At 40.1% G+C, this 20,427-nt stretch overlaps 1 protein-coding gene across 5 annotated transcripts in view; it reads right to left on the reverse strand.

The window, feature by feature from the left end:
• The window catches only part of LOC102158325 (uncharacterized), a 503,690-nt gene that overhangs the window by 311,114 nt on the left and 172,149 nt on the right, over nucleotides 1–20,427 (reverse strand). The window lies entirely within an intron of this gene.

The following is a 20,427-nucleotide window of genomic DNA, read 5'->3' on the forward strand; positions in this document are numbered from 1 at the left end:
AAATCTGATTTTTAAGCAAAATACTCAAAAAATTTTAATACATTTATAATTTATGATACTCTTCAGGGCATACATGACTTACAGACCAGATACGCATATTCGGCTGCCTGTTTCTGAACTCTTCATTAGAGTCCATTGGATAAGGGGCAACCACTGTGTCTTTGCCAATGCACAGAGTGAACATGTGTTTCCAACAACACCTACCTCCACAGACACACAAAAAATGTCATCATAAATGACATATTTCGTATGTAGGGTAATAAGCACGCCTATGTGTGTATATGAATGGGGTATGTAACCGCTCCCTAGTCCCAGCCTAATCTGGGAGTGTACAGTGGTGCTCCCAACAAAGTAAATCTGAATCTTACTGCAAATCAACAAATCTACAACCTCTTCAAGAGGATTCATAGAGTGTATCACATTCCCAAAACCTCTGATCACATCTTTTAACTCCTCATTGCATCTGCTGTGCTTTCTTTCCCCTTTTATCCTTCTCCTCATCAGATCGCTATCAGCTGGTCCTCAACATAGAGCACACAGTAGCTCAGAACTTCCCTCCATTCCTTCTGACTCAGGATACTAAGATGGGACACAGGGGTTCTGTGTTTGTAATAAACAACCTGAAATAAATGGGCCTTTGACATTCTGATACATATAAACATCTATTCCTTCCATTTTTAGTCCTCTGTCTTGTTTCCTTGGTTTTTCTTTTTTTTCTATACTTCACCTAGAATTCTATATGCTCCTTCAATATGAGGGATGTCTTTTCCTCAATTCAGAAAGACTCACATTGTGAGTCTGTTTCTCTCCTTTCCTGCTGTGGAACTAGAGACTTGCTTCTGACCTTGAACTCTGTGGCAGGGCCCCACCTGCAGCAGGATTTTCCTGGCCCAAACTGTCTGCTTGAACTACCTCTTTCCCCTGTTCAGATTGTGTTGTCCCTACAGTCAGGCATGTCTCTGATTGCCTACCTTTGGACTTCTGAGATAAACCATCTCCCTAAACTTCCCACCAACTCCTTCTGGGGCTTATCCCAACCTCTGACCTGTCCATTTGGTCTGTCTAATCTCTGGGACCATTCATCCCAGCTTAGTTCTTTGGTAAAGATAACAACTAAAAACCTCCCATCCAACACTTAAAAGCTCTAGGATCCAACAATATAGCTGCCTTATTAGGGACCAGTAAATTCATTATCAGAGAATGACTCTGGAAACTGCAAGTCATGAGGTTAAGATTAACCATCACACACATAAAACAATCTCAGTTTCATTCATCCTACTCATATAGATTGACTACTTTCTATAAATGAGACATTGTGCTAGGTACAAAGATAGAACAATGATTGAAAAAGACAAAGTTCTCTATCCTCAACAAGTTTTCACGTTCTAATAAGGGAGACAGATAACGAAAAATGAAATGAGCCAATATTTACTATGATGATGCTATTTTTAAAAGGGGGGGTATTTAGGGGGCGGCAAGGGTGGTGGTAGGAATAAAAGGAAGGGTTTAATTTCACATAGAATGGTTAGAGAAGTCTCAGGGGTAAGATAATGTGTGGGCAAAAACATGAGTGAAATGAGGGAGTAAGCCATGTAGAATAACTGGATGAAAGAGTTTTCTAGGCAGAAGAAAGAGCAAGTGCAAGGGTCCCGAGGACAGCATGTGTTTGGTGACTGTTTGAGGAATAACAGCAAAGTTACACCAACATGATTGGAGCAATGTGATTGTAAGCAACAGAAGGACTGGTTAGGACAGGGTCAGAGAGGCAACAGGGGCCAAAACATACAAAACTGGTTGGCCATTGAAAGGGCTTTGGATTTTATTCTGAGTGGAGTGTGGAATCACTGGAAGGTTTTTACCCAAAGGGTGACACAGTCTGACATATTTGACAAAACTACTCAGGTGGAAGTGTAGGATATAGACTAAATTAAACAGAGATGGAAGCAGGAAGATGAATGAGGAGGGTGTGGCAAAAATCCAGAAGAGAGATGACGGTGGCTTGAACCAGAATGGTAGCCACAGTGGTAGACAAAGTGGTAAAACGCTAAATACGTTTTCAAGGTAGAGTCAGCTGGATTTGTCAATGGATTATATGTGGGGTGTGAGAAAAAGAGAAAAGTCAGGATGACTCCAAATGTTAGCTTATGCAACTGACAGGCTAGAATTGTCATTTATGGAGTCGAGATGTCTGCAGAAGCAGCAGAATGGAGTGGGAAAAAAGGATTCAGTTCAGATATAGTAAATCTGAGAAAAACCATTAGATGCAGAAATGAACACATTCAGGAGCAATTGCACTTAGACACTGGATTTCGGAGAGATTCAGTCTGAATATATAAATTGGATGCTATCATCATATCAATCATATTAAAAGCTAAAAGAATCAGTGAAATTATCTGACATTGATTGAAAAGAAAAGCAGTTTGAAGAAGGAGCCCTTAGAGAATTCAACAAGGAAAAGACAAGGAGATGGAAGTGAAAGGGAGAAAGAGGACCAGGAAAAGAGAGAGAGAAGGAAAACTAAAAAGAGTTGGTGGCCAGAAGCCAAATAGAGAACATTTTGCACTGATGTAACCAACTAGATCACATGGTGTTGAAAAGTTAAGAACCAAGCATTGGCACTAGGATTTATCAATACAACAATCCTTAGGGATTTTAATGAGAGCTTTTAGGGAAAGGTGATGGAGACTAAACCCTGTCTGGTTTTAGTTAAAAAGTGAATAGAGAATTTAAGCAGCACTTTGAGAACAGATTTCAACCTTGTTGTAATTATAGCTTCATTATCACACAACCAACTTGAAATCTGTAGCCTTTCCCAGGTGTTTTGAAGCTCTATCAGTGAAAGAGTGCCCTTGGCATCATATATATAAATATATATGTATATATGATCTCCATCTTTGCCTTTATGGAACTTAACTGGGTAAACCACAGAGCTTCAGAATATCTACACCCATTAGTGCCATGAATATTGTGTATCCTTTAAGGGCTTGAATTAAATTTAGTCCCTCCTGTGACTGCATTAGCTGCAAGGAGAGAGGGCCGTCCATAACCACCACTTACTTTAATGAAATTAACTATAACCTGATTTTTTGCTAAAAGTAGCAGGAAATTGCTCTATATTCCAAATGTACCTTAAGTAACAGTAGGAGAAAATTACTACATGATGTTCTCTTTGTTAACTTGAGGCCGATGAAAGTTTATCATCCTTATAAGTATATAGACCTAGCATAGTGCGTGAAGCAATAATTCATTGATGACAAGTCTCCAAATGTCAAATTTCATTTATGGACTCTTAAAGTGCTAGGGAGAATAAAATAGGGATACCCAGAGACATAAAACTTGTTCTTTCATTAAGACCATGCAAGAAGTCATTACTGCTTCCTATTAAATAATCATAAACATCTTCTTTGTGGCTTACAGAAAAGAACAGTGGGCTTCTTAGGGCTCACCAAAAGTCTGCATCTCTTCAAAGAGTCATTATTGGTGGACAAAGTCACCCATTAAACCTCTAAGAAGAGAGAGTATTACAAAAATAGGTGATTTCTAACATGAACCTCTTTCTCCTTCCTGTGATGCTTCCATAAAACTGACTTTGAGGATAAATCCTTTAATCATAAGGATACCTAAGCCCCATCCCCATACTGCTCCCACCACCAAAAAAAAAAAAAAAAAAAAAGAGAGAGAGATACGGAAGGAAATGTCTTTGAAGAGACTTCAGATGTATTTACTAAACATACAATCTTCCTAAAGGTGGGAGATACTAGTTATGCTGTGTTTACAATTTATTTATATCCTCCCTCCAAATTTTAATAGTTAAATTCAATAGACTTCTATTCTAAAAACAAGGAAGCCAAGGTTCAGGAAGTCTCTTTTTTGTCTTTTTAGGGCCCAACCTGCAGCATATGGAGGTTCCCAGGCTAAGGGTCTTATTGGATCTACAACTGCTGGCCTACGCCACAGCCACAGCAACATGGGATCCAAGCCACATCAGCAACCTACACCACAGCTCATGGCAACACCAGATCCTTAACCCACTGAGCGAGGCCAGGGATCAAACCCACAACCTCATGGTTACTAGTTGGGTTCGTTAACCACTGAGGCACTATGAGAACTCTCAGAAAGTTTCAGTGATTACCCAGTAATGTACAGGTACTGAGACCCAAGGAGATGATGATGGTGTCGGTCTATATATAAGGAGCCTTTGTGTGACTATATCAATAGGTGCGGAAAAGTTGTGGGGTTTTTGTGTTTGTTTGTTTTTTAAGGCTGCACCCATGGCACATGGAAGTTCCCAAGCTGGGGGTCAAACTGGAGCTGCAGTTGCCAGCCACAGCTACAGCCACAGCAAAGCCAGATCTGAGCCACATTCATGACCCACAGCACAGCTTGCGGCAGTGCCAAATCCTTAACCAACTGAGCAGGGCCAGGGATCGAATCACATCCTCATGGATACTTGTCGGGTTCATTACAGCTAAGCCACAATGGAGACTCCCTTTTTTTTTTTTTTCTCTTTTTTTAAGCCATGCCAGCAGCATGCACAAGTTCTGGGGCCAGGAGTTGAACCTGTAAACCTAGGCACAGCAGTGACAATGCCAGATCCTTAACCCACTGAGCCAGCAGGGAACTTCAAAAGGACTTTTTTTAATTAAGCCAAACATAGCACCATGGAATTTGATATTGTCATGGATCAGATCAATGCTCTAATTTAGGAGGCGGTATTTGCTTTAAGTAAAAAGACATTATTAAAATCCTAAGTCCTCCTACTCAACTGAAACATGACCAAATTTCCTTTCTCTCAATTTCTCTCTAGGATTAGGAACTGAGGATTAGGATCATTAAAACCTAATGATACAGTGAGACTGCAGTCACCAAGGCCATGTTTTCAAGAATAAACTCTGAGATGAAAGCCCGACCAAGTCTTCCTCTAGGAAGCTGATTCCTGAGCACGTCATCCATGTACATGCTGCATGTTCTCATATATGACTCACTACCCTGCTTCGTCCCACTTTCCTCGCCTTCCACTCTGCCCCCTGGAACTCCACCCATATGCTCAGTCCAATCTCTGATCCTCAACTGAAACCTGGCTTTCCCCTAATCACATGGCTTCTTCTATGGTTCTCAAAGGCAATGGACCTTTTGTTTGTGCCCTGCATGCACTTGAGTGTCCAGAAGAGGAACCGGTACTCTCCTCCCTCCCAATCGATGCACCACACCTCTGCTCACAATCTTGTTGAAAATTCTGTCCCTCTGAGACACTGGTTCACTCCCAGCTGAACTCATTCAACAAATACTTACTGAGCTTCTGTGGTGTGCCAACATATTTTTAAGGTCTGAGGAAACAAACATATTGTGTGGCTTAATCACCAATTTTCCTCCTAGCTGCAGTCTTCTTTTTTTTTTTTTTTTTGTCTTTTTGCCTTTTCTAGGGCCCCTCCCGCGGCATATGGAGATTCCCAGGCTAGGGGTCTAATTGGAGCTGTAGCCACCGGCCTACACCACAGCCACAGCAATGCCAGATCCTTAACCCACTGAGCAAGGCCAGGGATTGAACCCGCAACCTCATGGTTCTTAGTCGGATTCGTTAACCCCTGAGCCACGATGGGAACTCCCCTAGCTGCAGTCTTTACAAACTTCTGGTTCACTGTGTATCAATCAGAAAAGATGTTGACATTTGTCTTATGGTCCTACTCTCCACCTCATATTTGCTTACAGGAAAAGTTTTCTTTAGGTGAGGGGGAAAAAAAAGAAGGTAGGTGACCTGGTCTATATTCCTTTTCAACTGGACCTCTGAATAAATGATCCAGCATTCCCACTCCTGGGCATCTATCCTGAGAAAATCATATTTTGAAAAGATACATGCACCTCAGTGTTCACTGCAGCACTATGTACAATAGTCAAGACATGGAAACAACCTAAACAACTGACAGAGGAGTGGATAAAGAAAAAATGGTACATATATGCAATGGAATATCACTCAGCCATAAAAAATAATGACATAATGCCATCTGCAACAACATGGATGGACCTAGAGATTATCACACTAAGTGAAGTTAATCAGATAAAGAGAAACATCATATGATACCACTTATATGTGGAATCTAAAAAAGGATACAAATGAGCTTATTTACAGAAAAGAAACAGATTCACAGACTTTGAAAAACTTATGGCTACCAAAGGGGACTGGTAGCAGGGGAGGGAGGGATGGATTAGGGGTTTGGGATTGGCATATGCACACTGAGGTATATGGAATGATTGGCCAATGGGGACCTGTATTCTGTGATAATCTATGCGGGAAAACAACCCAAAAGTGAATGGATGTGTATACATGTATAATAGAATCACTTTGTTGTACAGCAGAAATTATCAAAATATTGCAAATCAAATATACTTCAGTAAAACTTTTTCAAAAATGAAAAAAATAGACTAACTATATTTTGTTAGTATGTCCTTAGATATATGGTGGTCTTTATGAGCAGGATGACTAAAGATTACTTACCTGAAAACAATGTAGCTATGAATCATGGCTATCTGGGAAATGTCAGGTAACTCGTATAACTGTCAGCATATATAACGATCAGTATTATTATTATTACTATTTTTTTTTTTTGTCTTTTTGCTATTTCTTGGGCCGCTCCCGCGGCATACGGAGGTTCCCAGGCTAGGGGTCGAATCGGAGCCGTAGCCACCAGCCTACGCCAGAGCCACAGCAACACGGGATCCGAGCCGCATCTACAACCTACACAGCTCACGGCAACGCCGTGATCATTAACCCACTGAGCAAGGGCAGGGACCGAACCCGCAACCTCATGGTTCCTAGTCGGATTCGTTAACCACTGCACCACGACGGGAACTCTGGAACTCCTTATTTATTAATTTTAAAATTTTGTACGGGAACTCCTCGATCAGTATTATTAAATTATTTCTGTTGTGTGATGTAACAACCCTCTAAAGCTCACTTGGCCCCCTCACCTATGACTGAACCAGAGTGTTCATGACCAACGAAGGAAGAAAGGGCCAGTGTACCTGTGCTGGATGTCTCAGAGCTCTCTTTTGCTTGTTTCAGTCTCCATGGTACCTCTATTCTTGAATTATTTGCACAGCTGGACAGTGAATATGATATTCTACAGATCTGATTTGACAATCCAACCCTGGTGTTAGCCAGGGGGGAAATACCTGGAGACATCTTTTGGTTATCATTGCTGAGAAGGACCAGGGATTTTGCTCTACATCCTACAACGCATAGGACAATCTCCTACAACAAAGAATGATCTAGTCCAAAAGTCAGTAGTGCTGAGTTGAGAAACTTTGTTCCATTCAATCATATCTAAATGCCAGGTTCCACGCCATGAGCAGCAAATTCACATCTCTGTGCCCGATATGAGTTTCCAGCACATATTTTAAATTTTACCTCTTTTACTTAAATGCTTCAAAGGCATTGCAAACTCAAAATATCCTAAAACAGACTTGTGGTTCTCCCTCCAGACTTGGTTTCATCACTTGACATTTTATCTTAGGAAATGACATTCATCCACAAACTCAGCAGCCATCCTCAATACCACCTTCCTTCAACCCATGCAGGCCCTCACCACGACACAATCATTTTACTTCCTGAAAGTATTTCTGCTTCATCGGAGTCCTCATCTCCACTAATAACCACTCCCTCCCTCAAAGCTGTCATCCGTCTCTCCCTTGGATGGGGTCATTCCCTTTGCCAATTAGCAATGGATTAACTCCTTTCCAAATCATTGAGTATTTCCTTTAAGAAGTACAAATGTAAACATAACAGACCCTACTTCAAAACAAAGAAGGAAGTCTTCTTTTAGCACAGCTGGTTAAGGATCTGGTGTTGTCACTTCAGCAGCTCAGGTCGCTGCTGAGGTGCAGTTCAATCACTGGCCCAGGGAACTTCCATGTGCCACGGGCACAGCCAAAAAAATGTTTTTTCTTTAAAAAAGAAAAGAAAAAGAACATTTCCCATTGTTCTTGAAGGCTTGACTCAACCTGAATTATAAGTAAAAGATCCATAAAATGTATTGTCAAAACCAGGACATTTTAAGGAGGGAGAGAGACAGAGAGAGAGAGAGAGAGAGAGAGAGAGAGAGAGGGAGAGAGAGAGAGTGTGTGTGTGTGTGTGTGTGTGGCGAGAGTGGATATTAAAAAAAGATTCCAAAGCTTTGCATGTGTTTTTCACTCTGCATAGAAAGTTCCCATCCCCCCTCCTTCAAAACTAGTAAATCCCTCTCATTCTTCAGTTACCATCTAAAAGATTGCCACCAAAATGTTTGTCCTAATTCTTCAAAAACCACAAAGTCCCCTTTTATATATTCTTACATCACCATGTATACTTCCTTCAAATACAATACAGTCCTAATGATGGGTTTTGTTTTGTCATTGGGATTTTTTTGTTTGTTTATTAGCTGATACCGGAAATATTAGGTCAAGGGGGTGTATCCTGTGTCTCAGAGACAGGTATTGAAATACTGGATTGATTCATTAACTATATTGGCCAAAGCACACAAGTAAAAAGAAATCCAGGTCAAATATTCCAGGAGAGGCATACTTAAAGATTACAATATATTGCTGCTTCTTATCTTAACACAAATATAAAAGTAGATTCTTCAATAGGATTTGTATCATCTTTCAAGCACATATATCTGGAGGTAGCAGTCCAGCAGGGCCTAACTTTTGTGCACATTTCAAGAATAACATAATGAGGAGATCCTGTCATGGTGCACCATGAGGTTGTGGGTTCAATCCCCGGCCTCGCTCAGTGGGTTGGGGATCCGGTGTTGCCGTGGGCTGTGGTGTGGGTCGTGGATGCAGCTCAGATCTGGCGTTGCTGTGGGTGTAGGCCAGCAGCAACAGCTCCGATGAGACCCTAGCCTGGGAACCTCCATATGCCACAGGTGTGGCTCTAAAAAGACAAAAAAAAAAAAAAAAAAAAAAAAGAATAACATAATGAAAGACAAAAGTGTGCTGTGATTATAGCATAACAGCACCTATTCTTTTTTTTTTTTTTTTTTTTTGTCTTTTGTCTTTTTTGTTGTTGTTGTTGCTATTTCTTGGGCCGCTCCCACGGCATATGGAGGTTCCCAGGCTAGGGGTCCAATCGGAGCTGTAGCCACCGGCCTACGCCAGAGGCACAGCAACGCGGGATCCGAGCCGCGTCTGCAGCCTACACCACAGCTCAAGGCAACGCCGGATCATTAACCCACTGAGCAAGGGCAGGGACCGAACCCGCAACCTCATGGTTCCTAGTCGGATTCGTTAACCACTGCGCCACGACGGGAACTCCCCCCAGCACCTATTCTTAAGAGAAAACTGAAGCCAGTAGGTACCTACTTTAGATTTTTTTTTCCCAAGCTGATTAGGATTCGTAAATAATTACAAAGTAAAGAATCATCCTTTCACAAAAAGCATCTTCTAATGAAAAAAGGTCATGATGGAATCCAACAGAATTCTGAATTATCATCAAACTATTAAAAAAAAACCTGGTATATAACCTACAAACACATACGCTTTTATATCAATGCAATCATTTGCAATTTGTTTTTAGATGTTTCTGATATATTTGTGGGCTTTAAACACCAATTAATTAAACTAGGCCTGGGTCCTTCTCTTATCCCTTCAAACACCACATGTCCAATTCTTTTCTGTAATTCTGCAATTATTTCAGCATTCACCACGACAATAACAGAGAAAGTGCTTCCACAGGGAATCTCCCCTTTGTCTTTAATAATGAGAAGCAGATTGTTGATTAAGTAATATAATTAAAACTTTTATTAGGGCAGCCTGATATAGGTTTGTTCTTCCTCTAAGATACAAGAATTCAATTCAATTTTTAAAAATATAGCAGTCCACTCTCACAATACCTCCTTCCAGCTTCTCTCTCTTTTTCTTTTTTGACACACCCACAGCATATGAAGTTTCTAGGCCAAGGAGCAAATCCTTGCCACAGCTCTGAACTACACCACAGCTCCAGCAACGCTGGATCCTTAACCCACTGCCCCAGGCCAGGGATTGAACCCACGCCAGCACAGAGACAATGCAAAATCCTTAACCCTCTGTACCACAGAAGGAACTCCAGCTTTTCTTTCTTATATTTGCTGATGTTTGGAAATACCAAGTACAGACATTTGCTGCTTCTAAAACCATGTAAGCACCTCTTGATTTTTTTTTATAATGTAGAAAAAATCTGTTCAATTATATCTTCACTAAGCAGGTCTGTTTCCAAGAAGAAAGGATGTTAGTCTGAACTTATGTCTAAATAATTATGTGTTCCAGTCACTAGACATCAGTAGGTGGCCCATTTAGTATCAGCAGTACATTCTGCCGCTGTCCAGACTGTGAGATAGTAAGTTGAAACACGAAGGCAATAGCGGTAAAACTGACATTGTCCGTGAGTGCTGAGAGCCTTCCCGCTCCGTACTATCCAAACAAGCAGCCTTTATTTCTTACAAGAATTTTTGTTCTTCTTACAAAATGCCAAAAGCATGCCTTTTAATTTAGAGTAATTTAATTTAATTTCTAACACTTTAATACAAATGGCTTTAAAAATAAAGAGGAACAAAGTAATTACATTTAATTTCATGGTTTTAGAGTCCTAAAAGCCATCATATTCTCTTATGTAATTGAAGACTTCCATTAAGAGGGAGAAGTAAAAAAATTATGAAACTTTTACCCTTCTCTTGGAACAAAAGCAGAAGGAATTCATGTTGCCATTCCATTCACTATTTATTAAGAAAGAGGTCTGTGGTGATGCTGTGCTGCCTAGAAATGTACAAATCATTCAAAAATAGAAGTGGGTCCTAATTCTACTGAAATAATGTATTATTGTTTCTTCCTTACATGAGTTCAAGTTGAAAAAAATCTGAAAAAGAGGAAGAGTCTATTTGGGGGTGACTCTCTCTCTTCCCCCACCTTTTTAGTGCTACACCTGAGGCATAGGGAAGTTCCCAGACTAGGGGTCAAATTGGAGCTGCAGGTGCCGGCCTATGCCACAACCAAGCAAAACCAGATCTGAGCTTCATCTGCGGCCTACACTGCAGCTTGCGGCAATACTGAATTCTTAATCTACTGAGCAAGGCCAGGGATCAAACCTGCATTCTCATGGACACTAGTCAGGTTCTTAACCCACTGAGCCACAGATTGTTGTACAGGCTTTACGACAGACATAAACAGCTATATTGTCTTCCAGGCTCTATTGTTCCATTTATAGAGCACAGACAAAGTAGATTTAGAATAATTCTTAAGGGTTCTAAAATTTTCAGAATGATAAAGGAACACTGACTTCAGGTTCAAGTCACCAGCTGCATTAGACCCTAACAAGAGAGTCAGCTGGTCCTTTGAAGCTTTGAAACCATGTTATGAAAGCCTTAGATGGCTTCTCCTTCCAGTAAAAGGCTATTTCACCGATACTGAAAATCTGTTGTTTTGTATGGCCACTTTCATGAAATATCTTCTGGGTAACTTGCTATACCTTCTACAAAAGCACTTGTTGCTTTACCTTGTACTTTTGTTATGGAGACAGCTTCTTTCCTTAAACCTCTGAAGTTATTCTGCTGTCTTCAAACTTTTCTTCATGCAGGCAAAGTCTTGCATGGTTGGTTTAATCTCCCAGATGCTCCAAAGGAAGAAGCATTGGGTTTTGTTGTTGTTGTTATCTTTTAATCAGTTTGCCCAGTTGCAGAACAGAGGGGAGGATGGAGAGATGAGAAGTAAGTGCTGTCACTAGTCAAACACCAAACATCGAAATATGGAGTCAGAATCCTTTTTATAATTCACTCCTGATTGACTGACATCTGATATGTGCCATCATCAGTCTTTTCCACTGAACCAGATTTTGGTGTGGATCCATGCTGTTTCTACAGAGTCGCTTTGAAGCACACATACGACAGACCTAAGTTAAATTTTAGCAACAGTGTTTATAAAAAAGACAATTTACCATGACCAATCTGGGCTTATTCCAGGAATTCAAAGTTGGTCTGACAGCAAATGAATGCATTAATATAACTGACTGTAATTAACCAATAAGAGAAGAAAACCAAATAATTATTTAAATAGCTATTGAAAGTCTTTGATAAAATTTAGCATTCATTTAAGCTATAATTTCCTATTGACATATAAATAGAAGGGAATTTTCTTAGAGTGTTAAATAAAATGTAGAAGAAATCCTTACCAATATCTACTTAATGGAAAAATATTCAAAGCATCTCCTGTAAAATCAGGAACAAAGTAAGAGGGCACACTATCACCACTTCTTTTAAACATTACACTGGAGTTTTTATTTCACACAAGAGGGTAAGAAAGATAAAGATATAGGAATTCAAAAGAAAAGCTGATGGTGTATACACAAATAATACTTTGTCTATTAAAAAAACCCTAAAACTCTATGCATATTATGAAAACTAGTGAGCTCAGCAATATGAAAAAATGTAAAATCAATAATCAATATAATTCTATACATCAGTAGCGAACAAAAAGAATATGAAGAGAAATGTAATTATTTATAGTAGCTCAAAAATATAAGTAATATAAGAATAAATCTAACAAATATATAAGATCTTTAAGGAGAAAATTATAAAGCTAATTAAAAGACATTACAGAAGACAGATAATTGAAGAGACCTGTTATATCGATAAGTGGGAAGACAGCATTGTAAAGTTATGGAATCTCTCCAGCTATATTGCAAGATCTAAATTAATTCCTATCAAACTCCAGTAGGATTTTTAATGGAACTTGACAAGCTCATTTTAAAACTTTATTTTTAAGTACGAAGACTGAAAATAGTCAGGAAATCACTGAAGAAAGAAAAAGAGGAGCCATTCACCTTCCACGCATCAAGGTTTATTATAAAGCTATAGTAATTAAGGCAGTGGGGTACTGGACCAGAGAAAGATATAGCAGGTCAATAGGAAAAAAACCTTAAAAAATCCAGATCAAACTCACACCTATATGGATGAAACGGAGCATGACCTTATGGAGCCCTCCTGAGTACAAATCCTTTGTGTCCCCCAATTTTTGTTTGTAGGAAATAGGCTTCATTCAGCCTGACTCTTCCATGAGTTCCAAAGGGCTGATTTAAATAGTTGCTTATCAGGGAAGGGAGCAATGCAGAAACAAGGGAGGAGCAGTCAAGAAACAATACTGCAGCCAAGGGGCAGGTCCTGGTTCTTCTTCAAAGAATATGCATAACAATACCTTTGAGTTCTCTTGCAGGACTTAGTACTAAGGCCCCCACCCAGGTGGAGGATGGTAGCTTAAGGCTGAGCACAAGATTGCTTGAACACTGCCCTATAAATTTACCACCACCTAGTCGGAAGGAAGTCTGCACACAGTGGAAGATAACAGACTCTGATCCTTCCCAAAATGACCCTCCTGTTAAAAACTTTCATGGTGGAGCAGAATCTTGGTTTTTGGATACAAGTCCACAATTTCCCCAGACTGTCAGCCTCCTGAATGAGGCAACTTTCTATTCCTGCCAGCATTTGGCCTCAAGTATTGGCTTCTGAGCAGTGAGCAGCTGAACCTGAATTCAATAACAAGGACACTGGATATATAATGGAGGTGGTCTTGCCTCTCACTGAGGCAATTATTGCTGAAACCCAGCTTCTGTGCACTGATGCCAAAATGAATGCCTGGGTTAGAGTTTGGGGTGAAGGAGAAAAGAATAGCTTTATAAGCTTTGCCAGGCAAAGGGGGACACAGTGGGCTCATGCCTTCAACAACAATGTGTCACTGGTGCTGGGTGTGATTTAGTTGTGTTTTATAGCAATGGTTCAAGGGTGGCGTTGCTGATAAGGATTAGGGTTGTACAGGACCTTAGGCCTTTAATTTGCCCAAAGGGTGTCTCCTGATGAGTTTCCGTGGTTCTCCAGGTTATCAAACTGACCTTCTCTCTGGAATAAAGAATGCCTCATCAAGTAGTTAACATCTTTCATTTGTTGGGGGTTTCAGTTCTGGAAAAGATCTCAAAGATAGTATTATGTGTATCAGGATTCTGCCCCAAGCTTGCACTGTTGGTTCTTTTTTTTTTATTTTTTTTATTTTTTTTTATTTTCCCACTGTACAGCAAGGGGATCAAGTTATCCTTACATGTATACATTACAATTACATTTTTTTCCCTACAATTTGTTCTGTTGCAACATGAGTATCTAGACAAAGTTCTCAATGCTATTCAGCAGGATCTCCTTGTAAATCTATTCTAAGTTGTGTCTGATAAGCCCAAGCTCCCGATCCCTCCCTCTCCCTCCCCCTCCCATCAGGCAGCCACAAGTCTCTTCTCCAAGTCCATGATTTTCTTTTCTGAGGAGAGGTTCATTTGCGCTGGATATTAGATTTCCAGTTATAAGTGATATCATATGGTATTTGTCTTTGTCTTTCTGGCTTCTTTCACTCAGTATGAGATTCTCTAGTTCCATCCATGTTGCTGCAAATGGCATTATATCATTCTTTTTTATGGCTGAGTAGTATTCCATTGTGTATATATACCACTTCTTCTGAATCCAATCATCTGTCGATGGACATTTGGGTTGTTTCCATGTCCTGGCTATTGTGAATAGTGCTGCAATGAACATGCGGGTGCATGTGTCTCTTTTAAGTAGAGTTTTGTCCGGATAGATGCCCAAGAGTGGGATTGCGGGGTCATATGGAAGTTCTATGTATAGATTTCTAAGGTATCTCCAAACTGTTCTCCATAGGGGCTGTACCAGTTTACATTCCCACCAGCAGTGCAGGAGGGTTCCCTTTTCTCCACACCCCCTCCAGCATTTGTTATTTGTGGACTTATTAATGATGGCCATTTGGACTGGTGTTAGGTGGTATCTCATGGTAGTTTTGATTTGCATTTCTCTAATAATCAGCGATGTTGAGCATTTTTTCATGTGTTTGTTGACCATCTGTATATCTTCTTTGGAGAAATGTCTATTCAGGTCTTTTGCCCATTTTTCCATTGATTGATTGGCTTTTTTGCTGTTGGGTTGTATAAGTTGTTTATATATTCTAGAGATTAAGCCCTTGTCGGTTGCATCCTTTGAAACTATTTTCTCCCATTCTGTAAGTTGTCTTTTTGTTTTCTTTGGGGTTTCCTTTGCTGTGCAAAAGCTTTTCGGTTTGATGAGGTCCCATGGGTTTATTTTTGCTCTAATTTCTATTGCTTTGGGAGACTGACCTGAGAAAATATTCATGATGTTGATGTCAGAGAGTGTTTTGCCTATGTTCTCTTCTAGGAGTTTGATGGTGTCCATGCACAAAAATAAACTCAAAATGCACTGTTGTTTCTTGATTGTTCCTTCCTGGTCTCTGCATCCCCCCCTTCCCTGATTAACAACTGTTTGAACCTGTCCTTTGGAACTCCTGCTTGGTTTCATAATGGGTAAGACTGAAAAAAACTGATTGCCATATGGGGAATAAAAATAATCTTAACTCATACTATAAAAATCAATTCCAGAAAAATCAAAAATAAAATTTTAAAATTCTATAACGGTATTATACATACTGATAATCTCAGAAAGTAGAGTGTTTATTAAACAAGGATGAACCTTAAAAACCTTTATAGCTTATATCCATCAGTCACTAGAGGAGGACACCATGACAACAGAGAATGAACTTGGATGAGGCAGGTCTCTACAGCAGAGTATCTCTCTAAGAGGCTGAGAGCAAAGGGCAGACTTGTGGCAACACTTCTAGCAACAAGGAGGAGAAAGACTGTTCCCAAGGTGGGGAAAAGGGGCTATCACTCAAGGTCCCCTGTAGAAGATATGGGCACAGCTGTAATACATAAGGAAATTCTTAACTCATATCCACTGTGATTTGGGGATTGGAATTTTTTTCAGACTTTCAATCCCTTCAATATGACCGCTCACTATTTGACATTCCTGCTGCAAACGCTGGGCCAGATCTGTTTTATTAATTGCTTTGTTACTGTTGTTGATCAATTGCTTGTATCTGCTTCCTCCTCTCCTGGCCTTACCCTAGAACTGTCGTACTGGCATCTGGGGCCATTTGGGGCTTGTTGAAAGCTGAAACTTAGAATGTGGCATGTGGAAATTTTGAATCTGAATTTTGGCAGGCTTTAACATCAATTTCAGTAACCAGTGTTACTTCTGGTCACACCCACCAAGCCCTCTCCACCACCACCCCACCATCACCCTTGGAATTAACCCAGAGCTGCCCTCTAGAGCCATGGTTTACCTTGCCGCTTCCTTTCTTCTCCCGCTCTTTAACAGAGTGGAGAGCAAGATTAAAAAATTTACTGAACACAGTGGTGGGTAAACAAAGACATATTCCTCTAGGGATGAATTTAATTCTCTGGAAGGCTCTTCAAATAAGATCTATTCTTATCTAAAAGATAGCACTGTGGATGAAAAATGTCTCCAGACATATCAGTAAACTAAGGATGATGCTGTGGCCATCAAGCCATCAGCCTCTGCAGCCAACCCCAATCATGCACCCTGAGGGGATTCACAGTGGAGAAAAACAGGATACCAGCCCTAGATAATGAAAGTTCATATCAAAGGAAGGATTTCAATGACCCCAGACCCTTGCACTTTCCCATACATAGAAAAGCATTAAATTCATCAATTTGAGATCTGGTTTTCTCTAACAGTAATCTTTTGATGTTCCAACGATCTGATTTTTGTTGCAAAAAATTCTATAAGTCTTGGCTCCTCCCTTACCTCTTCAGAGCCGTCCCTCAGAGCTACCTGAGAGGCTACCTCCCCAGCTTAAATCCTCACAAAGCCCACCAAATAAAATATAATTTGACTTTTAATGTGTGCATTTTTTTTCAGTCAACAGCATCCTAAACAGTTATTTACAATAGCACTTTAATCCTGAGAAAGTATGTTAAATTACAAACAAGAAGCTTAGGTCCTAAGTGAAGTTATATTTTTATTACTCCTTACATATGAACTGAAGAATCAAATTTGGGAGGGGGAATGGGAATAAGTGACTCAAGGCATTTCACAATAAGCCTATGACAAATCCAAAAATTAAGAGGCCAGATTTTCTTACTTCCAAGCCAACGGGCCACATATTTAGGGCTAATTTCAAATCCCTGGCTCTCAAGTACTATAAGTGCTCAATAGTTTTTTTTTGTATTTGCATAAGGGAGTCATGCCTGAACTCAAACCAGTTCAATGGCTCCAAGAAAAACGGCAAAAGTTGAAAAAAGAAAAGCAAAAGATAAAAAGGTGCCATTCTACTTTAACTGGAAACTATTTTTGTGATTAGAACACAAATTATTTATTTGTCCTACAGCCCAAGCATCTAGAGAGGAAGATAAGTTCTTCAATTAGTAAAATCAATCAACAGGATGACTTCTGGTCACTGTTGAGCAGACCTGCTCTCAGCCAGGGCCATGGAGAGGAAATGTGCTGCATCCCATTAACAACTCAGGGAGCCACCTCTTTCTTCACAAAGAAGATTAATTTAGCGAAACAAAGAAGTGGGAGGTATTTATTCTGCTTGCTCCCCAATACACCTTCTCAATTTTTGTCTTGAGATAGGAAGGATGAATGCTTAGAGTTCTGAATCATCCGCCAATCAGTCTTTGTTCTTTTAGCCATTGTTAGCATTAATCCCAGCATTGAATATGCTGGCATTGTTTTAAATATAGTAAAAAGAAATTAAATAGTGCTAATTTACTTGCTGCAAGATTGTAAAGGTTTGAGTGGCACCTGCCCTCTGATCTGGATAAACATAAAAACATGACACAGCTTTAAGAAAACTTTTATATCAATTTAAGTTCCATGAACTGACATCTATTAACCCAAATTCTGATTGTGATGTTCACATTTCTTCATTCTTCCAGCCTTTTTTTCTCCTCTCCTAAAACAACTGACTTGTTCTGAGATCTTCCCATGACTAAAGACAGCCTTCAAAAGACTCTTACTTTGTGCCCACATAGGAATCCACAGTCCTTGAGATTTACACTTATGTCACCCAAAGCATCTCCTTTTTCCTCACAGATGACATGTAGTGGGGCAGGGGAAGGGCCCTCCCAGAACAAAGGGAAGGCAACATGCAACCTCAGCACCTCCACCTGCATGTGCAGTTCTGTAACAATGTAACATTACCTGAATCCATGGGCACATACAGAATGTATGTTACCTTACAAGGGAGACAAAGGGACCAAAGTGTGAAAGAAAAAAATAGCAAAGGGTATATAAGACAGCACCCTGCTGCATTTGGGGCTCAGCCTTTCGTTATGAATCTGCTGAGCCAGTGCCCACATGAATAAACGCTGCTTCCTGGCAAAAAGCCTTGATGTCCCGTTTCTCTCTACATAAGTCCTACAACAGACAAGGACTTCAAAGTCGCTGTTTCTCTATCTTTCATGCTGTCTGATACAATTCTGTGTGTTCATTAGGCACTCAGCATTAAAATAAAAATTTTGTTTTCCCTGTTCAGTTAAAAATTAGTAAACCGAAAAGGGAACCATAATATAATTACTTAACAATTACTCTTCCTGTAAGAGTTCATGTTCATGCCCAGAAGAGTGAAGAGGACTGAACACTTTCTTCATTTTTGAAATTTTGGACATAAGTCAAAGAGACGTGATGGTTAAATAAACCAAAATGAAGGGGCCATAGTTTCATAATTTAGGTGTTCCCCGGACAAGACCCTGAGACAAGAATACAAGTGCAAGTAATTCACTTGGGAGGTGATACCAGGAAACACCAGTAGAGAAGTGGAAAAGAAGAGAGGGAAAGCAAGGTAGCCATAAAGTGTCCATTATTAAGTAGGTAATCAATGTGGTTAACTGGAACAGAATCCTACCATACGTCTCCAGGAGCCAATGTATAGCACGTGCAGTAGAGGGGTTTTGTGGAGTTACCTTTTGGTACAGTGGAAATGAATCCGACTAGTAACCATGAAGTTGAGGGTTCGATCCCTGGCCTCACTCAGTGGGTCAGTGACCTGGCGTTGCTGTGAGCTATGGTGTAGGTCGAAGACACAGCTCAGATCCCGAATTGCTCTGGCTGTGGCGGAGACCGGCAGCTGTATCTCCAATTGGACTCCTAGCCTGGGAACCTCCATATGCTGTGGCTGAGGCCCTAAAAAAAAAAAAAAAGGGTTTTTTGTTTTTGTTGTTTGCATACTAACAACTTATGTTTTTATTTTTGAATATCACAAACTTCAATCAGAATACTTTAAAAGATATTCTGCATGTAGCTCACATATCTGACAAAGGACAAATATCAGTTTACTTGCATTATGCTGTGAAGTGTTAACTGAACAGCCAATTAACATATACTTAAAATCATTAAGTACAGGTAACAATGAAAATTTGACTGCATTAATCTGATGGCGTCCTACCACTATGCACACGTTCATGTAAGAATACTAGTGATTACCCTGGAGCAGAGGCAAAATATAGATAGAGGAATCTCCCTAAAAAGCAAGTTTCAGGGATTAAGTATCATCCTCACTGTCATCATCATCATCATTGTTGAGGACAAAACTGCTGCCCATGGACAGGAGCCCTTCTTCCTTAACATCTGCTAAACCACCCACAGTCCTTTTGTTATCAGAATCTTCAAAAAACGTGTCACTAGAATCATCATCAAACAACTTCTCCTTGGAATAATAATCCAACCTACAGAGCAAGGGAGGAGGGGTTATATACTGAGTCCTATGGATCAGGAGGGAGAGCTGCTGGGGGAGAGAGGATGTGTGGACGTCACACACTTCCATCTTGCCTTGGGCAGGAGAAAGCAGAATCCAGGGACAGGGAAAGTCCTTAGGAGGAACAAAACACACACACACACACACACACACACACACACACACACACACACACACACAGTGGGCAGATGAGAGATGTCAGTGAGGTGTCATGCTAAATGCAGAAGGCCAATCAACATAATTTGTACTCTAAAGTTAGCCGGGCCATCTCCATTGCTTGGTTCTCTCTATATCCAATGCTATATTGCTGAATGTAATGTTTCACCTAGGAAAACATAATGCAAATTTAAGTTATAAAATGGAATGGTAGAAACCATAAAACAGGATGAAATGAGTTTGCCAAATATGATAAAGAATGTCAGGCAGAAGAAAAAAAATTTGAACAAATTCCTCAATTCCTCTAAGAAAAAGTATAAGAAATTCTTTTTTACCCCCTCTAAATCAAATCAAAGCTAGGTATGAGGCTCAAAAGGTGAGTGTGAAGTACAAAGTCAGTCACTTTTCACAGCTTACTCTCTTCACCTTGGGTTGTACCAAGACCCTAGAGCTCATACAACAGCCAAAAATATGTGGGAGAGTCATGGTTGGGACCCCATCTTGTCTTACAGAAAAATGGTCATTGTCCAAGCCACTCTGGTCCATTTAAAGACACCTGCCCAGAGCTGTCTATTCCTCTGTGTCCAATTTCACCACAGGCACCTTTACTAAAAGTCCCAAATCCTGGGCGAAGTTGTTAGAACA

Source organism: Sus scrofa, chromosome 13 (assembly GCF_054392235.1).
Source record: "Sus scrofa isolate SSC_HxYL_T2T_F1_AM1 chromosome 13, Sscrofa_HxYL_maternal_Yorkshire_Landrace_v2.0, whole genome shotgun sequence".
Classification (NCBI taxonomy): Eukaryota; Metazoa; Chordata; class Mammalia; order Artiodactyla; family Suidae; genus Sus; species Sus scrofa.